We start from the raw sequence: 23,689 nt of genomic DNA on the forward strand, positions 1-23,689 counted from the left end.
TAAAAACTAAACCTTGTTTCAGCTAGAGAAGAAAAGTCTTGATAAGATCTTAAGGGGTCTTGGAACCCATTTTTTCACTTTTCTTGACCGTTTTCTTGAAGACTCCTTGGGTTGCCATAAAATTTGTATTTTCACATCTTGAGTGACTTGTACAACTTTTATCAACCAGAGTGGGTAGAAATGACCAGAGTACAAATAAATGAAGAAAGGGACATACAGGAAAGTAAACAACACACATGAGACAGCACATAAAACTCTGAAGAGCAAGAGGCTGTACTCACTGGCTGCAGGAACTCACAGTGTGGGACACAATCCCCCATTGGTCAAGAGTGAGAGTCGGAAATGAGCCACCTTAGCTCTTTGGTGAGAGCTATGAACGGCATTCAGATTGTGAAAAATAAATGATGTGTTGTAGTGGACTGAATTTTATATTATATATGCACATGGCATGTAATATAAACCTATCTATGTACATTAATATTTTTTTAATGTTTATTTATTTATGAGGGGGGGGGAGAGGGAGACTCAGAGTGAGAGTGGGAGGAGGGGCAGAGAGAGACAGAGACATAGAATTGGAAGCAGGTTCCAGGCTCTGAGCTGTCAGCACAGAGCCAGACGCAGGGCTTGAACTCATGAATTACGGGATCATAACCTGAGCTGAAGTCGGATGCTTAACTGACTGAGCCACCCAGGGGCCCCTATCTATGTATATTTAAAAACAGATGCCTTTGTGGGGCGCCTGGGTGGTTCAGTCAGTTAAACATCTGAGCGTCCGACTTCAGCTCAGGTCATGATCTCATGGTTTGTGGGTTCAAGCCCCATGTCAGGCTCTGTGCAGAGCCTGGAGCCTGCTTCAGATTCTGTCTCTGTCTCTCTGCCTCTCCCCTGCTCGTGCTCCGTCTCTGTCTCTCTCTCTCCTAAATATAAAATAAAAAAACAACAAAAAAATAGATACTTTTTTAAATATGTCATATGAACTTTTTAAAGAAAGAAATGATTTCAAAGACAAATAGTATTTTAACAAACCATTAGGGTAGGTGTAGATAGCTTTTCCCTCCTTAGGGTACTGCAATTTTGCATTTTCAACTGTGTTTTGTCACTAATCCTAAATTCTTGACTGCTGTCAGTTTAAGAGGAACACTTGCAGATAAGCTTGCAAAAACATCCAGACAAGACCCATTTTAAGTAGGGCAAGGGAGCTGAGTTGTAACAAATCGGGAACAAAACAAGGAAGAACTGACAGGCTCACTTTATGCTTGTGACTGACTTTGGGGGAGGAGGATTAACAGGGAGAGAGCAATGGTCACAACTTCCTGATTTATCCAGATCTGCACAGGAGGTACTCTGTTGTCATTCATTTTTGTTTACTTATTGGTTTAAAAAAAGTCATGTCAGAAAGCTCTGGAGATCATTTAACATGAATGCGATTAGCAAATAGGCTGCCTCAAACTGTTTAGATTCTGTCCTTCGAATTCCTTTACACTGGGCTTCTCTTTTTCGATAGAATTCAAATGCAAATGAGCTAATTTTTGTTGGCTAATGATTGGAGAGTAATGGAAAGGGATGTGGGGAAGCTTTCTGGACTTCATATTCTCAGCTCTGCCTCCATTGTCCAAAGTAGCAGTTACCCCTAGCTTATCTGAACACATGGTTTAGAATCCCTATGCTGCACTCTGTTTTTATGGTAATGAAGAGTGACCCAGGGTAGCCACTCACACCACTGCTATCTTGTTTTGCTTCTGGCACTTTGTCTTTTTTTTTTTTTTTTAAACATTCATTTATTACTGAGAGACAGAGACAGAGCATGAGCAGGGGAGGGACAGAGAGAGGGGGAGACACAGAATCTGAAGCAGGCTCCAGGCTCTGAGCTGTCAGCACAGAGCCGGGGCGCGGGGCTCGAACCCACAAACCGCGATATTATGACCCGAGCCCAACTCAAGACGCTCAACCGACTGAGGCACCCAGGCTCCCCTTGCTACTGGCACTTTGTATCTCGGAGCCACAAGATACTGGCTTGGGCCAGCAGCAAAGTACTGGGACAGCATCCCCTGCAGATGATTCCCTTTTATGTTTTGCTTTCCTTTGGTTTTAGAGTAAGCCGTTACTTGGAAAAATTCTAGCTCCTTCTTAGTGGAATTAAGGAGAAAGCTTTCTGTGGTGGGGAGAACATGGAGGGATTCAGCGCAAGGGCTAGGAGTCCTTACCTTCCAGCTTCCGGTTTAGAGCAGGGAGGCTGGATGGACAGACCACCCCATCTTGTGAGGAGTGGGTGGTAATGGGGAGAGCCTGGTGTACTGACCCTTCCTCACGTGAAGTTTTCCTGTATGTTGGTAATTTAATGATGATCACTTAACATTGGTTGTAAAAAAAGAAGCCATTCTTCCTCAGATCTTTTTCCTGTAGCTGGTTTCATGGGAAAATAAGGCAGCTTGTGATATTTCTGTATTGGAGCAGACTCATTCAGGCTAATTGAGGCGAGTTGCAGCTACTTTCGGGGAGAATCTTTCGTTCTGTACCTGTCCCTGCCCCTCTTCATGATTGTTGATAAAGTACAATATTTAAAGAGTTAGAAACATGATTTCCATACAAATAGATCGTTAAGCCGTCATACAAGATTTAGGATACTGACAGGATGACAAAGCAGATACAAAGGTAGGCCTGAGGGGCTCCTGGGTGGCTCGGTTAAGCGTCCAACTTCAGCTCGGGTCAGGATCTCGGGCGTTCCCGAGTTCTAGCCCCGCCATCCGGTCCAGCTCTGTACTGACAGTGCAGAGCCTGGAGCCTACTTCAGATTCTGTGTCTCCCTCTCTCACTGCCCTTACCCCTCTTGCATTCTGTCTGCCTCCCTCTCTCAAAAAAAATATATAAACATTTTTAAAAAAGGAAGATCTGAGAAACTGGTATTTCCATCTATATGTCTATCTGTACCTGTATGTACTACCTACATATATATGTAGTGAGAGGGGAAAGAGATCACTGGTGCAGGACTATGCACAATTAATACACAACTGGAGAGCATCCTGCCTGTAAGTGCGGAAATTGTGGTCTTTCCCAGACAAATTGTCATTTATCAGCGTACAGGTTAACAAGTACCTTTACCCAGTCTGGGACTTTATCCTAGTAAATGGGGAATCAACCTTTAGTGCCGGAGGGCAAGGCTGCTCTGGGTAGCCTAGGGTTACAGCCGAGCCCTTTCATTTAGCCTTGCCTCTGGCTGTTTTCACTCCGCTGTGGCAGACTGAGTGGTTGTGACAGGGACCACATGACCTGCAAAGCTGAAAATACTTACTGCTTGGCTCTTTACAGAAAGTTTTCTGACCCCTGGTCTAGAAACAGAGTCCAGTGAACTTTAAGTAAGCTTGAGAAATACTCTAGAATGAACCGGAACAGCGTTCCGGCTCTCCGATTGCTGTTATTCAAAATATATTCAGAGACAGTGACAGGACAGTGCTGAACCAAGTGCACTGTGCCACCGCCCAGCCTGCACAGCAGTGACGCTGCCCTGGCCCCACTCTCTGGAATGATCTCCCTGTTGTGTTCACCTCTGCACCCCAAGCACACGGAACATCTGATGCATGGTAGGCACTGGCCAAGTGCATTTGTGGAATGCCGTTCATTAGTTAACAGATTCTGTAACCAAGTGACTCCTCTGAAAATTTCACTTTTGAAAGTTCTATTTTCGAAAACATCTATTGCATAACAAATTAGTAGGCACATATTTATGTGTATGAGCAGGTTATATTGTGTGTTCAGTATATTCACTTTTCAGTGAATGTTCCCTTTCTTCATCCTTTTTTCTTTCTGCTCCGCAGACTCGATCATTTCAACCGTCCAATTTTCACGTCAGCTGCTTCTTTCTCCTGCCTGCTCAGATCTGCTGTTGAACCCCTCCGTGGCTATTGCTGTTCTGGGCGAGGCAGGATCTTCATGCCCTGATACTGCTTATGGTTTTGTCCCTTGTATCCCCATGAGTCATGTTCTTTGGGGCCCCTTTGCTGGACACAGCCATTTCTTCTGGACCTTTCTGTCTGGGCCTGCTCACGACACTGCCCTTGCACAACACAGGCTGCCACTTCTCTCTTCCTCTGCTTCTGCCGGAAGCTACCCCTCCTCCTGGTATAGATACCCCAAACTTCCCAGCAGGATGACATTCTGTGGAAAGGTGGGAGAGGAGAGCCAGCTTCCTTCCCGTCACATTTGTTAGAGAATACCAAAGCTGTGTGTGTGTCTCAGGTCTCAGGGTCTTAGAGCACCCCGTGCAGCACCATTTGCAGGGTTTACCTTTGCTGACTTTCCCTTCTCACCCACACTCTCACACACCACATACATTTCAGACACAGATTAAGGTTTCAGACATTATCTCTGTAACAATAGTAGGCTTTTCTGCCAGCTCAAGCTTGCCTCAATGTCCTTTTCTTAAGAATTCTTTTCCCACAAAGCTTTTTAGGCCTTCATGGGATAGAGTTTTCTGGAAGGCCACACCCTGCTGGCTTATCAGGCAGGCTCAGACAGTTCTCCCCAGCACAAAACAGGCTGACTACACTTTCCCTGTTGTTCCATCCATCTCAGCTCCCTGACATCTAAGGACATACCTTGTTTTCCCTTAGTTTCCATCGAACTTTATTCAGACCATCTGGGAGCATCAGGGACTCAGTACAACGTAGAGTCTGTTTGTATTGTAATTAACCAAACTTATTTAACATGTTTTGATGTATTCAAGGTTTCATGTCGTTGCCGTGTTTGCTCAGAGACCATATTTAGGAACATAGCATATCTGTGTATGCGTATTTATCATGTCATATTTGTCATGCATCAGGGTCATATTGGCTAGAAGAAGACGGAACAGCAGATCATGTTTAGGCAAAGATTTGGTTCCAGGCCATCAGCCACACAGTTGCAGGGGGGAAAAAGTGCCCATAAATAAGTACCAATAGGTTATGAATTTTAATCCATGATGATTAATCTACAGATTTTACATTTAAAAAGTAAAAAAGACCCCATATCAAAAATAAATGTTAGCTAAAACCTCTGACAGGGTTTTCAAAAGACTTTCGGAAAGAAAAGTTAACAATTCCACCTTAAAGCCAACACTGTTAACAACAGTATTTATACAGCATTTACCATGTGCCATGCACTGCTTTGAGCACATTGCAGTATAAACTCATTGAATCCCCAGAACAATCCTTGATGTAGGTACTCTTGGGCATTGTTCCCTAGGTCACATCTAGACAGGCTTTCCTGCTTTTTTGCAAATTTCTCCTGTTTGGAGAATGAGCCATGACATTTATTTTCCATTAAACTATATGTATAATTTTAAAATATGCCTGCAGGTCATGATTTTTATCCATCAGCAATCAGTAAATTAATGCAATATTTTTCTAATCATGATTTGCAAACCCATGGATTATTTACATAATAGTTCTCATAAGTTTCCCAGAAAATTTAAAGGGTTTATAAAATAATTTTATATTTATCTTAGAGAAGAGCAAATATAAGGATAATCTATCATTTTTTTTTTTAGATTAACGGAGCTGATGAAGAGAGTTGACATCAATTAAATAAGCAATTGGAAAGAGAGCAGAATCAACTTAGTGACTTTCAATTAGTTGACTTCTCAAAACCTGTTCACGTACACTGGCCAGCTGAAAGACGCAAACCATCCCATGTATTCATACATTATTCATATGCATCATTCTTTATATATAGTTAATGGCATGCATATGGCCTGGAATTTTTGGTTTGCTAACCATTCTGCCCTCATAAATATACCCATGATTGTTAAACCACATACCCTGATTTTTGTTTCAGAAGCTGTGGCCACTATATGATAGAACAAATGCCCATAACCACTATTAGGTGTCAGGATAATCAAAACTAGAAAGGTTTTCCCCAGTAAGCATTAAGTTGCACTAATTTTTTCAAAACATGAAACATGAATCAAAATCTGCTTTGAAACCAAGCCACAATATGTGGAATATTTAGAGTCAATATTTCTGAAATAGGACCCTTAGGGGCACCAGAAGATGTCCCCTGGTAAGGATAGAGGGACAGGGGGATGAGAGGTAAGCAGGTGCATGCTTCATGAGTCTGAAGTTTCTTGGCACTTAAGGCAGCGTGTATGAGGCTGCTTTTGTGTTTAAAAGAAAATCTGGTACGTTTTTCAGATTTACTTCTTATCTTCTTTTTGGACGTCAAATATCTTTGGCAATTCCACAAATACGTCTCCTGCAAGATAAAACATTAAAGTGCCACAAAGAACAAAAACAAGCACAGGAACAGAGATATTCTGGAAGCAAGTATCATTGGACACTTTGATTTTCATCTCTGTTCACCTGGTAAGCCAGGTGGTATAAATATGCATTTACCGCTTTACATATTATCAACAGGAAAGAGGAAGTGGAGAGTGTAGGGAAGGCAGGTGGAGATGGGCTTGAGTTCTGACTCCACCAGATCATCAGCCTTGGTTCACTGGGTCACTCATATGTTATTAAAAAACCCACAAATAGCCGAGAGAAGGAGAGGTAGGAAGCAGGGAGCCGCCCCCTCCTAAACCCCCTTTAGAATAGGCCTTTTCAGTAACCGTAAGCTAGTACGTGAATGTGGTCATTGCTAAGCCCGGATGCATTCCTTGCTTTGGGAAGCAGGGGGACTGTGAGCCATGTGGAGAGTAATAACCAAATGTGGAGTACTCCCAAAGTGCCAGGCACTGTTCTAAGTGCCTTACATAGACCCATTCCTGACAACAGGCTATTAAGGTAGGGACTATTTTCATCAACTTTGTTTTGTAGATGAGGAAATGGAGACACTTGTGGCAAAATAAGTTGCCTGTAGCAATGCAGCCGAGGTCACAGAGTGGGCATTTGAACACACAGAAGTTCGGTTTCAGCACTGGTGTGATAAACATCTTATATCTCCCTAGGAGAAGGACACCGAGGGTGATGCCTCTCTGGGCTTCCTACCCACCTGCCAGGGGGGTCCCAGAACGCCTCTCTTACAGGTGAACCAGGGGAGCTGACAGCGGCCCTAACGATTGTTAGGGGAAATGACCAAAAGAATGTCTACTGGATGTCTGCACAGTCTTGCTGACCAGTGAGATAGAGAAGAGGAAAAAGCTCTTGAGTTACCATGAGATACCCCGTGAGATGTTAAAGTTCATGAGTTGAATTAAATTCTGTAGCAAAACCCAGAAGTTTCCAAATCTAGAATCTCTTTGCCTAGTTAAACTATGCTTTCTTCTTTTTATAGTCCTCAATATAAATTGCCTTGTGATTTTTTCTGATCCTTAAAGTAAAAAATTTTCATTGTAAAAAAAAAAGATAATCAAAAAAACATAAAGAAGAAAGGGAAAATTCCCTGTAATCTCCCACTGAGAGAACACAGCTTTGAAAACATCATTGTTTATCCTCTTGGACTCCCCCCACCGCCATGCATTTATAGGCATATACAAATATACATACTAGATTAAAGTTTGGGGGAAAATGGGCCAGGATATACAAATCCTGTTTACCTACATTTTTTTCACTTAATGTAATGTGGACATTTTTGCATGTTAGTAGATCTGGTTTTATACCTCCTTACTTTTAATCATCACAAAGTACTTCATTGTGCTTATGTTTCATAATTTACCTAAAAGTGCCACTACTAAATGATATGTTGGTTGACTTGTTTATTGATTTTGATTTATTGCTCTTTATTTTTTGATTTATTGCTATCATAAACAAGCCTGGAAGAGTTGAAGGCATATCTATGTAAATGTGACCCTCGAACAACATGCGTTTGAATTACATGGGTTCACAGATTATTTTTTGATAAATACCTTTCCATACTGTTAGTGTATTTTCTCTTCCTTATGGTTTTCTCAAGAACATTTTCTTTTTTCCAGCTTACTGTATTGTAAGAATATAGTCTCTAGTACATATAGCATACAACATCTGCGTTAATTGTTTATGTTATCAGTAAGACTTCTGGTTTATGTTATCAGTAGGCCATTAGTTAAATTTGGGGGGAGTTAAAGTTATATGTACATTTTTGACTGCATGGGGGATGGGCTCCTAACCCTCCGTGTTGTTCAAGGGTTGACTGTACTTCTGTTTATTTCCTCAGAATAAATTCCTGGAAATAAAATCCTTTGATCAAAGAATATGTCCATTTTTAAGGATTTTAATGTAGTGTGTCAATTTCCATCTCCCTCCTATCCCCAGGCCCCTAGAAATTGTATTGGTTTTACCCTGGCCAGCCTGATGTTTCCCCACATAGTTGTCAATAGTTTGCTTCAGTAACACTGGCTATTTACTCGAATTTTTACCAGTGCAATAAGTAAGATAAACAAACAAATAAATAAAATGGTATTTCATTGTTTTAATTTGCATTTCCTTGTTTAATAACACAGTTGCACTTTTTCTTAGGTCTGTTTACTAGTCACTTGTGTTTCTTCCTTTGGGAATTGACTGATCATGCCCATTTCCCATTTTCCTTTTATTTTTGGGTATATGCTTTTTATATATTAAGAACAGGAACTCTTTGTCATGGACTATGTTAAAACTGTTTTTCCTATTTGTTGTCTTAGACTTACTTATGATTTTTCTAACCATATAAATATTTACAATATGTCAGTCTTTCCCTTCAGCTTCTGAACTCAAGCTTATGAATTTCTTCTCCATGTTAATATTATAAAAGCATTTACCTGTATTAATTTTACCTTAAAAATTTAATCCACCTGGTGGCGCCTGGGTGGCTCAGTCAGTTAAGCATCCGACTCTTGATGTTGGCTCAGGTCATGATGATCTCATGATTTGCGAGACGGAGTCCCACATGGGGCTCTGCGCTGACAGTGGGGATCCTGCTTGGGATTCTCTCTCTGCGTCTCTCTCAAAATAAATAAACTTAAAAAAATATTTAATCTATCTGGAATTTATTTTGGTATATGACATAAAGAACTGATCTAGCTAGTCCAGTTACCTTTTCACTGGTTAATCCATATTTTTTGTGTGTGCTTTGGAAACGTTTAAATTTTTTTAGGCGAGGATGGAAAAACCAGGATGTTATAGTTTCCGGGTAAGAATGAAGTCAAGGACCATTCATAGCGTCAGAACCACATGCTGTTTTCCTATCGGCGGTGCTGAATTCCCGAACTGTCCATCCTGTTCTTGTCTGCCTTGTCACCAAGGCCGCCTTTCTCTAAAATCTGGAAAGGTTTTCTTCTTTGACCGAAGCCTTGATGTGGACCGGGGGAACATCATGCTCTACCCTAACAATTAACTTGATGTGTCTTTGGCAGCAGTGACAAAAAAGGAAGAGAGCAGAAAATCTTTCTTCTGAGTCCCATAGAAATGAAGCAACCAAGCAGATAATTGGCCCTAACCCAAGTTGAAAAGCCTTGTGGGAAGGGGAGCCAAGCAGGCTGTAGAGAGTGATGGAGGCTGTCTTGGTGCCACATCGCTGTACACACCTCATTAACTATCACGGCAGCAAGTTGGGTGGATCTCAGCCTGTCGCACAGCCCGTATCAAGTTCAGGATGTCTGGAAATATCAAACGTGGAAGGAGAGCACACAGATCCCCGCCTGATAGAATGGAGTGGCAACCCATGTCAGGAAATTCTCACATCTAGCTGACTTAGGGTCATTGAATTTAGTTGGGTCGCCTCTGAACACTGGTGCCTGCAGCTTGCTCTTCTCCGCACTGTGGGCTGCATCAAACATTGCCCGCTGTGATTCTCATCTTTCACAAGAGTTCTCTTTATTTGGATAAAATGACCTCATGATCTGAACTGATTATAAAAATTAACAATGAGAGGGACAAACAGGATGTGGCATTGGACTTTCCAAAGATCCTGGCAAGACCTTTCCTTTCTTTTCGAATAGAGGCTAGTTAAGGACATCGAATGTGGGGCACCTGAGCAGCTCAGTTGGTTAAGCGTCCAACTTTTGATTTCGGCCCACGTTGTGATCTCACGGTTCATGAGTTCAAGCCCCACCTTCAGGCTCTGTGCTGACACTGTGGAGCCTGTTTGGGATGCTCTCTCTCCCTCTCTCTAGGCCCCTTCCCTGCATGGGCATGTGCTCTCTCTCTCTCAAAAATAAATGAATATTTAAGAACAAATAAACAAAAACCCCTATAGAATTTGCCGTATTTTTTCTTGTCTCTGTTTAACATATAGAACCTTGTTGATTAATTAAATTCTATTCTAAATTCTGTTGCAAAAGAATGTACATTTCTCTCTACTTGGTATTCATTTATGCAGCTTTCGATTTGATTGATGTTTAATGAGCACATGCTATGTGAAAGAACAGAAACTAGGATTTGGGTCTGCCAGATACTGTTCTAGGTGCTTTTAAGCTACTTCCCCATGTAATCTGCATGAGAATTTTGTGAGAGGTATTACTCTACCCATGTGACATGTGGAGAAACCAAGGCCCAGAGAGGTTAAGTGCCTTGTCCAAGGACACTCAGCAGGCATGTGCTGAACCTGATTTCAATGTGTGTGTCTCAAGAGTTTATGGCCCATTTGTTCCGCCTACTCTAGCAAAGACTCTTCTTTTGAAAATAATCTTCTTATTTCTAATTTAATTGCTTTATTGTTGGAGAACATGACCTGTGTGATAGTCATTCTTTGAATTTGTTGAGGCCTCCTCTGTGACCTAGTACATGGTCTGTTTCTATAAATTCTCCGTGTTTACTTGAAGAGATGGTTGTTCTCTGCTATTGCAGGGTTACATGTATCCGTTAGACCAAGCTTGTTAACTTGGTTGTTTAAGTCTTCTGTATCTTTACTGACCTTTGGTATACTTGATCTATCAGCGTCTGTTAGAATTGTTAAAATCTCCCACCATGAGCATATATTTGCCAAATTCTTCTTGTCATTTTTTTAGTGTTGCTTTATATATGTATTTTTGGCTCTACTCTTAGTTGCATACAAATTCGTGATTTTTACATTTCTCTGATAGACTGTTTTAGTCATTATTTTTTTTTTAAAACTTTTAATGTTTATTTATTTTTGAGAGAGAGAGAGACAGAGCACGAGTGAGGGAGGGGCAGAGAGAGAGGGAGACATAGAATCCGAGGCAGGCTCCAGGCTCCGAGCTATCAGCACAGAGCCTGATGTGGGGCTTGAACCCACGAACCATGAGATCATGACCTGAGCCGAAGTCGGAGACTCTGAACCGACTGAGCCACCTGGGGAACCCCCCGTAGAGAGAGACAGAGCATGAGCAAGGGAGGAGCAGAGAGAGGGAGACACAGAATTTAAAGCAGACTCCAGGCTCTGAGCTGTCAGCACAGAGCCCGACATGGGGCTTGAACTCACAAACTGCAAGATCATGACCTGAGCCGAAGTTGGACACCCAACCAACTGAGCCACCCAGGTGTCCCAAATGCTGTCCTCTAATAGCAAGTTTCACTGTGAGCACTGTTGGGCTGGACTTAGTTTTTGCCACCTTATTTCATGCTGTTTGACATTCTTTTACTTCATTTCTTTTTTCTCCTTCCCTGTACCTGATGGGCTGATAAACTTTCCTATATTCCCCTTTGACTTCTCTGCTTGTTTAGAAGCTAAAGATTGTATTTCCATGCTTTGAGTGGTTACCCTTAACATTTGAACATACGTTTGACCATACAGCTTCCTAATAACATGGCAAATGTTGTTGTGTTTCTGTCCCCCTGCCCGACATGACAAGAAGCTCCAGGTGCTGGAGCAGCTCAGTAACTATCAGCCCAGGAGGTATTTTGTCTGAGTTTTGGCTTTACCTTTTGTACTGTCTCCATCTGTACGTCTCCTCACGGTCCATCTCTCTCTGTTTACCACCGAGTTTTCTCTCCCTCTTCTCGCCCACTCCTTTGCCATGGCTCCGTCTCTGCTCATCAGTTTGTACTTGTCGTCTGTTTCTGGTCCACAGACGTGTTTGTCCTGTGTTGGTATCTGGCTGTGACTTCTTTGCTTTACTTTAAAACAAACAAACAAACAAACAAACAAACAAACAAACAAACTACCCCTGTTATGTAGTAGCAAAGGTGTGTCAGAACTTGAAGTCACAGAGCCATCCCGGGTGGAATTCTCCAGCATAATGCCTGCTGGTCTTAGGAGGAGCCCTCTGACTGAAAAGTGGAAGTCTTCTGTTATTTTTCTTTTATGTGAATGACTCCCAATTCTATAGTCCTTTATGTCCACCTACGACCATAGGCTGTTTACCATCAGGGACGTCTTTAGCACAGACCACACCTTTGTAAAAAGTCCAACCAGATGCCCAGGTAACTGCAGCCCTGTAGCGTGCAAGGGAGGGTCAGACTGCACTTCAGTCTCTACTCACCACTTCAGCAGGTGCCTTTGTGTGACACGTAAACTGAATCCCCCATACGGTGGTTCTGTTTATCAGCAACCTTACTAAGTAAATTATTAAGGGTTGCTAATAGTTATAACAGTGCTTATAAACCACAATCACCACGTTGTTAGAACTTACTGATGTCACTTTCGGAGTTCTTACCCCAAAGCCTGGTTGCTGTGTATTAGTGCAGGGTTTTTCCTGTTCCTGTGCATGTACTGACCATCAAAATTCCCCTGGCACTTGGGCTCTGGTCAGAGAAGCTGGATATTTATTGTAGTAGATTATACTCTGTATTTTAGGCAGAATTCCGGAGGGATCCCAGATCTCTTACCATAACTTTTGTTATGCCATAAAAGTGAATCTAGGTAGAAGCATTAGGATAACCTGATTTTTTCATGGAAGCTAATAATGAAAACCAATAATCGAGAAAACTGCAGAATGCTAACAGATATTAATAGATATGTACTGGTATGTGTCTAACAATTGGTTTTCTGAAAAGAAAAAGCCTGATTTGTCATATTTTCCCAATTTCAGCAGTACAGATACTTCCACTGTGACAGATTTCAAGCTATTACTGCACTGATAGCACTGAACATGGAGTTGGGAAAAGATACATAGGACATTGTCTCCAGCACCCCACTGGAGCATGTTACATGAACATTGCATGACATAAAGTAGGTCATTGATATTTGTATTCTAATTTTTAGTGATAATTTTGAAACCGGATTTTCATAGTTCAAAGAATAATCAGTCCAAAAAAGTATCCAGCAGGCAAACAATGGCCATAAACTTGAAGTCTAATGTTGAGCATGGACTAGTCCCAGAGAGTCAGTGGCTGCAGGAAAGAGCATATCTGAAGGGCAGCTGACAAAGCCTGTCTATAAATTCTTTTATCTGCAGCCACAAAAGATGAGTGGCTCCTACTCTGGACGTATTCTTTGGAAGAGAATATCTAACTTGTATTTAGAAAATTGTAAGTGGTTTTCAAAGATACTATTGTGGGCACTGCATGTTTTCCATTTTTCCAATGTGCAGTGTCCTTTGTCCATTGGAATTTGGGGTATCTTTGCTTTGGTTATCTTACTTCCACCCGGCATTTGCTTGCCTTTCAAGAGTTGATCTGTAACCAAGTAGATTCCATTTTCGTGGTTCATATATTTGCGATAACTTGTAATCTGGTATACTACTTTGGGATTCATGGCTACCTTAACTCGTCAATGTATTCTTTTTGGAGTTATGATGGCACGATGACTTTTACTTTCTTCTTTTCATTTGAGAATGTTACAGCATTTTCCTGAACTGAGCTGAACTGAACATTGATGTTATTGACAGTATTTTGTGTCACTTAACGAAGTGGCAGACTAGAACACATTATTTACGCCACTGAATTTTATATGACTAGCAAAAATTTGGAGAAAGATAAATGTGAGGTCCTTTTCTGCACTCCTGCTTTCCTTTAGAATGTTTGGCTCTTTACCTAACAGAGGTGGGGACCTGGCAAAACTCTGCATCGAGCTGAATATATTTGTGAACTCTTACAATTTTACCTTGAATAATTAATATTTATCTTGAATATTTTAATAATTCCTTAGCACGTCTCTCTTCCTTTCTCCCCTCTTCCCCCACCTTTTTTTTTTTTTTTTTTTTAACAGGTTGCCACAGTGACTACCCTGGGGTGGTTGGGTTTTCTTCCCCCCTATATTGCAATGTTCCAGATTGAATTATGCTAAAAATATAAATATGGAATTTGCCTTCGTGCAAAGGTAAACCACTTCCAGTAGCGATGTTTTGTTTAGTTTTCAATGTTGGCGTAAAACATGCATTTTCATTGATTCCATACACCAGTCTTCACAAAAATACACAAATTGGAGCAGACATCAGAATTTAAGTCACCATTTTCCCAAATGGTGGTCCTCAGAATATTCATCTAGAGACTTTAGTAGCTCCGGAATAAAAAATGTGTTCTAGGATCAAATACGTTTGGAAAATACAGCATATTCTATTTTCTCTTGACAATTTACAGTACTTATTTACCTATGAAAGTTGGCAGTCTGCTAGTTAAAAGACAAAAACTAACAAGTCATGCAAACATACACACACGCGCCCACACACCATTTGTTTAACCCAATGTTTACCAAATATATTGAGAGGAATTGTTTTTCCCATACTCTATCTGTAAGTACCTTTGAAAGGAAGGTCTGTGGAATACCAGTTTGGGAAGTTTGCTCTAAACCCATCTGCCAATACTGACCGTATGTAGACTCCTCTGGGTTTTATTGTTGTATTTATGACGGAAATGTGGAGCATTCTTACACTGTTTAGGCAAGAGGCCCTGAATGGAAAACGCAAAACAAAGACTGAAACACAAAACTGAGAGTGAATCAAATCATTCTTGGATTCATTCATTTTGTTCACCTTGCATTCATCAAATTATTCTTGAACACTTGGGCAAATGTAGCTAAATCAAGAGCAGTTTTGCCTCTTACGAACCATTTCACGTGTATGCGAGAGGAGAAAGTTTTACATGTGTTTGTTTCATAGTCGATAAGAATTGTGGAATCTGCCAACGAAGTCTTGCCCTTGTTATTGTATATTGCTGTTTATCCAAAAAGTTATTAGCATTGCAACTTTATATATGCATCTATATAGTCTTTCAGAAGAGACTTAGCTGAGGACTTATAACTTGTGAATACACACTGCACAAGGCTAGAAACATCTAATCAGAGGGCTGAAATTCCTTGGGAATTAAAGCACTCTTCATGATCTTCATCTGGATAAAAAAAACAAATGAAAAGATTATAGCCCTTAGAACAGCTAAAGCCAGAAGAAATATCACTTCAACTAATTTAATGTTTGTTTAATGGTTTGTCAGTGAAAGTTTTGATGATATAGAAAAGTATCCAGAAAACAATAAAATCTACCTAGAGTTACAACACCTAAATACAAATAGCATCAATATTTTGGGGGTTATTTCCTTTCAGTCTTTTTCCATGCATTAGTTTTTGTTCATTTTGTTTTGTGTTCAGACAGAGTGCAGAACCGTGTTTACTGTGAAAGTAATAAAGCTTTAACTTCCGAGTCACTCAGCTGCCAAAATATCCTTTGAGGCCGGGGGAGCCACCGCAATGTGCTGAAGTGGGCACACATTTTGGTAAATTTGGCAAAAGTGAGATGAATGAAGTGAAATTCATAAGTTTGCTGCTTTATTTCCACTCAGATTTCCATCCATCACACTTCTCACATCAGGTGGTGATGAAGGGGCAGCGGGGATTTGGGGGACTTGGCTAAGGGAAGTTGAATTGTGGATGCATTTACTCGGGGTTAGTTGGGGCAGGTTCAAATGGTTCACAGTGACTTTTGTAGAAGTGATATCCAGAAATATCCTTCTCTGTTGTCCTTTCTAATATTTTGACTTGATATTTCAGGGCCAGAAGTTATATCAGATGTTTCCTATGGTGCCCAGCACAGGAAGGGTGCGAGTAATGGAGGAGAAACAAAATTTCCTATTTTTGGAGCCAAAAGTTAGTGTATGGGAGAGTCTTCAATCGGCAGACATGAACACGATTAAATTTTGATGCCTAATCTAAAGGAAGTTCTCTCTTTTCAGAGATATACTCAGTAATACAGCACATGCACTTACATGGTACAGTTTTGGGAGTTATATATTTTAATTTTATTCTTTAGTGATTATCGTAAAAAGATATAACCTGTATCCTTCACTTCAGAAGCCTAAGAGTCATCAAAATACCGATTTTCAAAAATAAAAAGCCCATGACCCATTAATCTAAATCTTGCTCTCCCATCTTCCATGGTTTTTGTTGTTGTGGTGGTGGTTGTTCCAGTTTATTCCATGTCTTTGTTCCATGTCTGTTTTAATTTCAAATTGTTTGTAAAACTGCCATCTGCCATCTGCAATTATCATCATCATTGGAATTACAAAGATATCTTACCAATTTTTTTTTCCTAAGAATGCTTCTTGTATCCGCATTTATTTCTCAGTTCAACTTTCTTTTTGCTGAGATATCTTTTTTTTTTCAACGTTTTTTTTTTTATTTTTGGGACAGAGAGAGACAGAGCATGAACGGGGGAGGGGCAGAGAGAGAGGGAGACACAGAATCGGAAACAGGCTCCAGGCTCCGAGCCATCAGCCTAGAGCCTGACGCGGGGCTCGAACTCGGACCGCGAGATCGTGACCTGGCTGAAGTCGGAAGCTTAACCGACTGTGCCACCCAGGCGCCCCTGCTGAGATATCTTTTAATCATCTTCCATTCTTGGTGCAGAAGTAGTGAATTATCTTGATCTTTATGTTTCTGAATATGTTTTTAGTTTTATTATTTTATTTAATTTTTTATTTTTTTGAGAGAGAAAGAGAGAAACCAAGCAGGGGAGGAGCAGAGGGAGAGAGAGAGAGAGAGATAGAGAGAGAAAGAGAGAAATAGAGACAGGCACAGAGAAAGAAAGAGAATCTTCAGCAGCCTCTACACTTAGCTTGGAGCCCGATGTGGGGTTTGATCCCACGACCCTGGGATCATGACCTGCACCGAAATCAAGAGTCAGACACTTAACCGACTAAACCACCCAGGTGCCCCCGAATATGTTTTTATTTTCCCTTCTCTCTGGATTGAGGGACTCATACTTGGACACGTTATTTTCCTTCAGCTTTTTTAAGAGATTACTCAATTGTTGTCTGCTGTTTATGGTTGCTGATGCGAAGCCCAAAGACAGTCTGATTTTTTTTTTTAGGTTATATTTTCTTTTTGGAAGTTTCTAAAATGTAAAACAAATGTTTCCGTTCTGTGATTGTACTATGATGTGTTCATACGTGGATTTGTGCAGTAAATTTTTTTTATTTCATTTTTAATTTAATAGACTTTAGAGAAGTCTGACGTTTACAAAACAACTGAGCATATAGTACAGAGTTCCCCCATACTTACTCTCTCTCCCTCCCCTCATAGGTTCCCCTATTATTAATTAATATCTTATGTTAGTATTTATAATTGATGAACCAATATTGATAAATTATTATTAAAGTCCATGGTTTACATTAGGATTCACTTTTTGTGTTGTACAGTTTTATGACTTTTGATAAACATAAAATGCCAAGAGCCTCCATTACAATATCATACAGAATAGTTTCATTGCCCTAAAAATCCTCTGTGCTCCACCTATTCATCCCTCCTCCCCGCCCCAGACCCCTGGTAACTGCTGACCTTGTACTGTCCTTAGTTTTGCCTTTTCCAGAATGTCATGCTTTTTTATTTTCCCTTAGCAATATGCGTTTAAGTTTCCTCTGTGTGTTTCGTGGCTCATTTCTTTTTAGAAGCAAGTACCATTCCATTGTCTGGATGGACCCCAGTTTGTTTATCCATTCACCTACTGAAGGACATCTCGGTTGCTTCCAAGTTTTGGCAGTTGTGAATAAAGCTGCTATAAACATCTATGTACAGATTTTTTTTGTGGACGTAAGTTTTCAGCTAATTTGGGTAAATGCCCAGGAGTGTAGTTGCTGGGAAGAAAAAAAAAAAAAAAGGAGTACAGTTGCTGGATTGTATGGCAAGATTTTAGCTCTGTAGGAAACTACTAAACTGTCTTCTGAAGTTCACCATCCTGCATTTCCAGCAGCAGTGAATGACAGTTCCTGTTACTCCATATCCACACCCACATTTGGTGTTATTAGGTTTGGGATTTTAGCCACACCGACAGGTATGTAGTCCTACCTCATTGTTCCAGTTTGCAATCCCTTGTTGACAAATAATGAGCACATTTCAAATGCTTATTTGCCATGTGTATGTATTCTTCTGTGAGATGTCTGTTCAGACGTTTTTGCCCATTTTAAAATTGTGTTCCTGATTTTCTTATTGTTGAATTGTAAGAGGTCCTTGAATATTTTGAACTCAAGTCCCTTATCAGACATGTGTTCTGAAAAATACTGTCTTCCTGGCTGTATCTCATCTTTTGACTCTCTTACCAGTGTCTTTTGAATACGGGACGTTTTTAATTTTATGGAGTTCAAATTTATCAGTTTTTTCTTTCAGGTACTGTGTTTTTTAAAGTTGTATGAAAAAAATCATCCCCAAACCCAAAGTTACCTAGATTTTCCTTTATGTTTTCTTTTAGAAGTTTTGTAGAATTACATTTTATAGTTAGGTCTATGATCCGTTTTGAGTCGATTCTTATGAAAAGTGTAAGTTCTGTGTTTGAATTGTTTTTTGTTGCTGTTATTACATATGGAAATCCAATCATTCTAGCAACATTTGTTGAAAGACTATCCTTTCTCAGGGGCCCTGAGGGGCTCAGTCGGTTGAGCGTCGGACTCTTGATTTTGGCTAAGGTCATGATCCCAGGATTGTGGGATCGAATCCCACGCTGGGCTCCACGCTGACTGTGGGACCTGCTGAAGACTCCCTTTCTGCTTCTGCACCTCTTCCCTCGTTTGCGCTCTCTCTCTCTCTCTCTCTCTCTCTCTCTCTCTTAAAAAAAAAAAAGACTATCCTTCTCTATTGAGTTGCTTTTGCATCTTTGGTAAAAGCACTCGACAATATTTGTGTGGGTGTACTTCTAGGCTCTCTATTTTGATCTGTTGATTTATGTGTCTATTCTTTCACCGGTAACAACACTGTCTTAATTACTATAGTCATGTAGTACATCTTGAAGTTGGGTAGTGTCAGTCGTCTGACTTTGTTCTTAATCAGTGTTGTGTTGTCTACTCTGGGTCTTTTGCTTTTCCTTATAAACTTTCAGAATCAGTTGGTTGATGTTCACAAAATAGCTTGCTGAGATTTTGATTGAAGTCATACTGAATTTATAGATCAAGTTAGAAAGAATTCACATAATAATATTGTCGTTCAATCCATGGCACAGAATATTTCCCCTTTATTTAAATCTTCTTTAACTTCCGTGATCAAGGTGTTTTGGTTTTTTGCTTGTAGATCCTGTGCATATTTTGTTAGATTTATATCAAACTCTTTCTTTCTTTCTTTTGGTGCTATTGTAGATGGTATTGTGTTTTATTGAAGAGTGATGAGAAGGTGCATTCTTGCCTTGTTTCCAGTCTTAGGGAGAAAGTATCAGTTTCACGCCATTAAGTATGGTATCAGCTGGAGGTTTTTGTAAATGTTCTTTGTCAAGTTTTATTACGAGTTGGCTGAGAATTTTTTTTTTTAAGTTTATTTATTTTCTTGAGACAGAGAGAGACAGAGCATGAATGGGGGAGGGGCAGAGAGAGAGCGAGACACAGAATCGGAAGCAGGCTCCAGGCTCTGAGCCATTAGCCTAGAGCCCGACGCGGGGCTCGAACTCACGGACCGCGAGATCGTGACCTGAGCTGGAGTCGGATGCTTAATTGACTGAGCCATTCAGGCGCCCCCTTTTTTTTTTTAAATCACGAATAGTTGTTGGATGTTGTCAAATATTTTTTCAATGCCAATTGACATTATAATATGATTTTTTCCTTTAATATGCTCATGTAGTAGGTTACATTAATTGGTTTTTATGTTGAGTCAACCTTGCATACCTAGAATAAATCCTACTTGGTCATTGTGTATAATTCTTTGTATACGTTGTTGGATTTAATTTACTAATGTTTTGTTGAGGATTTTTGCATGTATGCTCATGTAGCTTCCTTTTTTTGTAATATCTTTACCTGGTTTTGGTATTAGGATACTGTTGGCTTCATTGAGTGAGGCTTCTATTCTCTGACAGAGATTGTAGAGAATTGCTATAATTACTTTCTTAAATTTCTTTATTCTCTTTGCTTTTGGTTTAAATGGCTCTTATTTCTTTTATATGCAACAATAATATTTCATAATATTCTTTTATCATTCTTTTAATTTCCATAGAAATAGTGGTGATGACCTCTTTCATTTCTGATATTAGTAATTTGTGTTCCCCCTTTTTTATCCCTTGGTTCATGTGGCTAGAGATTTATCAATTTTCGTGATCATTTCAATCAAGCAGCTTTTCTTTCAATATGAAATTTATTGTCAAATTGGTTTCCATACAACACCCAGTGCTCATCCCAAAAGGTGCCCTCCTCAATGCCCATCCCCCACTTTCCCCTCCCTCCTACCCCCCATAAACTCTCAGTTTATTCTCAGTTTTTAAGAGTCTCTTATGGTTTGCCTCCTTCCCTCTCTAACTTTTTTTTCCCTTCCCCTCCCCCATGGTCTTCTGTTAAGTTTCTCAGGATCCACATAAGAGTGAAAACATATGGTGTCTGTCTTTCTCTGTATGACTTATTTCACTTAGCATAACACTCTCCGGTTCCATCCATGTTGTCACGAAAGGCCATATTTCATTCTTTCTCATTGCCAAGTAGTTTTCCATTGTGTATATAAACCACAATTTCTTTATCCATTCATCAGTTGATGGACATTTAGGCTCTTTCCATAATTTGGCTATTGTTGAGAGTGCTGCTATAAACATTGGGGTACAAGTGCCCTTATGCATCAGTACTCCTGTATCCCTTGGGTCAATTCCTAGCAGTGCTATTGCTGGGTCATAGGGTAGGTCTATTTTTAATTTTTTGAGGAACCTCCACACTGTTTTCCAGAGCGGCTGCACCAGTTTGCATTCCCACCAACAGTGAAAGAGGGTTCCCATTTCTCCACATCCTCTCCAGCATCTATAGTCTCCTGATATGTTCATTTTAGCCACTCTGACTGGCATGAGGTGGTATCTCAGTGTGGTTTTGATCTGTATTTCCCTGATGAGGAGTGACGTTGAGCATCTTTTCATGTGCCTGTTGGCCATCTGGATGTCTTCTTTATAGAAGTGTCTATTCATGTCTTCTGCCCATTTCTTCACTGGATTATTTGTTTCTCAGGTGTGGAGTTTGGTGAGTTCTTTATAGATTTTGGATACTAGTCCTTTGTCTGATATGTCATTTGCAAATATCTTTTCCCATTCCATCGGTTGCCTTTTAGTTTTGTTGATGGTTTCCTTTGCAGTGCAGAAGCTTTTTATCTTCATGAGGTCCCAATAGTTCACTTTTGCTTTTAATTACCTTGCCTTTGGAGATGTGTCAAGTAAGAAATTGCTGTGGCTGAGGTAAGAGAGGTTTTTTTTCCTGCTTTCTCCTCTAGGGTTTTGATGGTTTCCTGTCTCAAAACCATTCAGGTCCTTCATCCATTTTGAGTTTATTTTTGTGAATGGTGTAAGAAAGTGGTCTAGGTTCATTCTTCTGCATGTTGCTGTCCAGTTCTCCTAGCACCATTTGATAAAGAGACTGTCATTTTTCCATTGGATATTCTTTCCTGCTGTGTCAAAGATTGGTTGGCCATACTTTTGTGGGTCCAATTCTGGAGTCTCTATTCTATTCCGTTGGCCTATGTGTCTGTTTTTGTGCCAATACCATGCTGTCTTGATGATTATAGCTTTGTAGTAGAGGCTAAAGTCTGGGATTGTGATGCCTCCTGCTTTGGTCTTCTTCTTCAATATTACTTTGGCTATTCGGGGCGCTATTTGCAGATGACATGGTATTATACATGGAAAACCTGATAGACTCCACCAAAAGTCTGCTAGAACTGATACATGAATTCAGCAAAGTTGCAGCATACAAAATTAATGTACAGAAATCAGTTTCATTCTTATACACTAATAATGAAGCAACAGAGAGACAAATAAAGAAACTGATCCCATTCACAATTGCACCAAGAATCATAAAGTACCTAGGAATAAACCTAACCAAAGATGTAAAAGATCTATATGCTGAAAACTATAGAAAGCTTATGAAGGAAATTAGAGAAGATACAAAAAAATGGAAAAACATTCCATGCTCATGGATTGGAAGAATAAATATTATTAAAATGTCAATACTACCCAAAGAAATCTACACATTCAATGCAATCCCAATCAAAGTTGCACCAGCATTCTTCTCGAAGCTAAAACAAACAATCCTAAAATTTGTATGGAACCACAATAAAGCAGCTTTTTATTTCATTGATTTTCTCAATTTCTTTTAAATTTCATTCATTTCTACTTTAATTTATATTATTTCTTTTCTTCTGTTTGCTTTTGGTTTAAATTGCTCTTATTTTTGTAGTTTATTAAGGTGGAACATTAGATTATTGATTTTAGATTTATCTTCTTTTTTATATGTGTACTTAATGCTATCAATTGCCCTTTATGCACTGTTTGCTACATTTTTCAAGCTTTGTAAGTTTTATTTTCATTTTCATTTAGTTCAAAATATTTTAAAATTTCTCGAGATTTATTCTATGACTCATGTATTATTTAATAGTGTTTTGTTTAATCTACAAATATTTAATCTCCAAAGATGATTTTCAGCTATCTTTTCATTATTGCTTTTTAGTTTAATTCCATTGTGATCTGAGAATATACTTTGCATGATTTCTATTCTTTCAAATTTGCCCAAGTGCCGTTTGTGGCCTGGAATGTGCTCTATCATAGCGAATATATAATGTAAGCTTGAAAATGCATATTCTGCTATTGTTAGATGAAATATTTTTTATGTTTATTTATTTATTTTGAAAGAGAGAGGTAGAGAAAGAGAGAGAACAGGGAGGAAGGGCAGAGGGAGAGAATCTTTTTCAGACTCCAAGCTCAGTGCAGATCCCGACAGAGTGCTCAACCTCACCACCATGAAATCATGACCTGAGCCGAAATCAAGATTCAGACACTTAACCAACTGAGCCACCCAGGTGCCCCTGGACGAAATATTTTATAATACAACTAGAACCAGTTGATTGATGGTACTTTTCAGGTCAACTACACCCTTAGTGATTTTCTGCCTGTTTGACCTATCAATTATGAAAGAGGGATGTTAAAGTTCAAAGTGGATTTGTCTATTTCTTCTTGCAGTTCTGTCACCTTTTGCCTTATGTATTATGATGCTTTGTTGTTAGATACATACACATTAAGCATTATTGAATCTTCTTAAAAAATTGATCGCTTTTTCATTATGCAATGCTCCTCTTTATCCATATAATTTTCTTTCTTTCTGAAGTCTGTTTTATCTGAAATCAATATAGCTATTACTATATATGGTGTCTATTCTTTATTTAACGTGTTTTGTGATGTTTCTTTCCTCTTTATATTAGTTCCATGCTGGTGTCCACCATTGAATGGTGGAAGTTTTCTTAGAGCAGCTGTTTGCAGAACAAAAGTACAGGGATAAGCTGGGATAAACTGGGAGAAGAGGAACGTTTGTAAGTTGCTTTGAATACTTGTAGTACTCTACCTGGTTGGTGTGATTCTGCCTCTGGCTGGAGGACATCATTCTCACTTCTTGGTCACATGTTCTTATTTGGCAATTTAAACATTACTCATCTTCAGGTCATCAAAGCTGCAGCTCAGTGAGCCACCTGGGTTTATTCTAAATCCAGACTCACCGATAGCCTATTTCTTGCA

At 39.7% G+C, this 23,689-nt stretch overlaps 1 long non-coding RNA gene across 13 annotated transcripts in view; it reads left to right on the plus strand.

Moving 5' to 3' along the window:
• LOC122233012 overlaps window positions 1-23,689 on the plus strand; it is a 134,795-nt gene that overhangs the window by 76,728 nt on the left and 34,378 nt on the right. The gene's annotated exons all lie outside the window — the stretch shown is intronic.

Source organism: Panthera tigris, chromosome D4, assembly GCF_018350195.1.
Source record: "Panthera tigris isolate Pti1 chromosome D4, P.tigris_Pti1_mat1.1, whole genome shotgun sequence".
Classification (NCBI taxonomy): domain Eukaryota; kingdom Metazoa; phylum Chordata; class Mammalia; order Carnivora; family Felidae; genus Panthera; species Panthera tigris.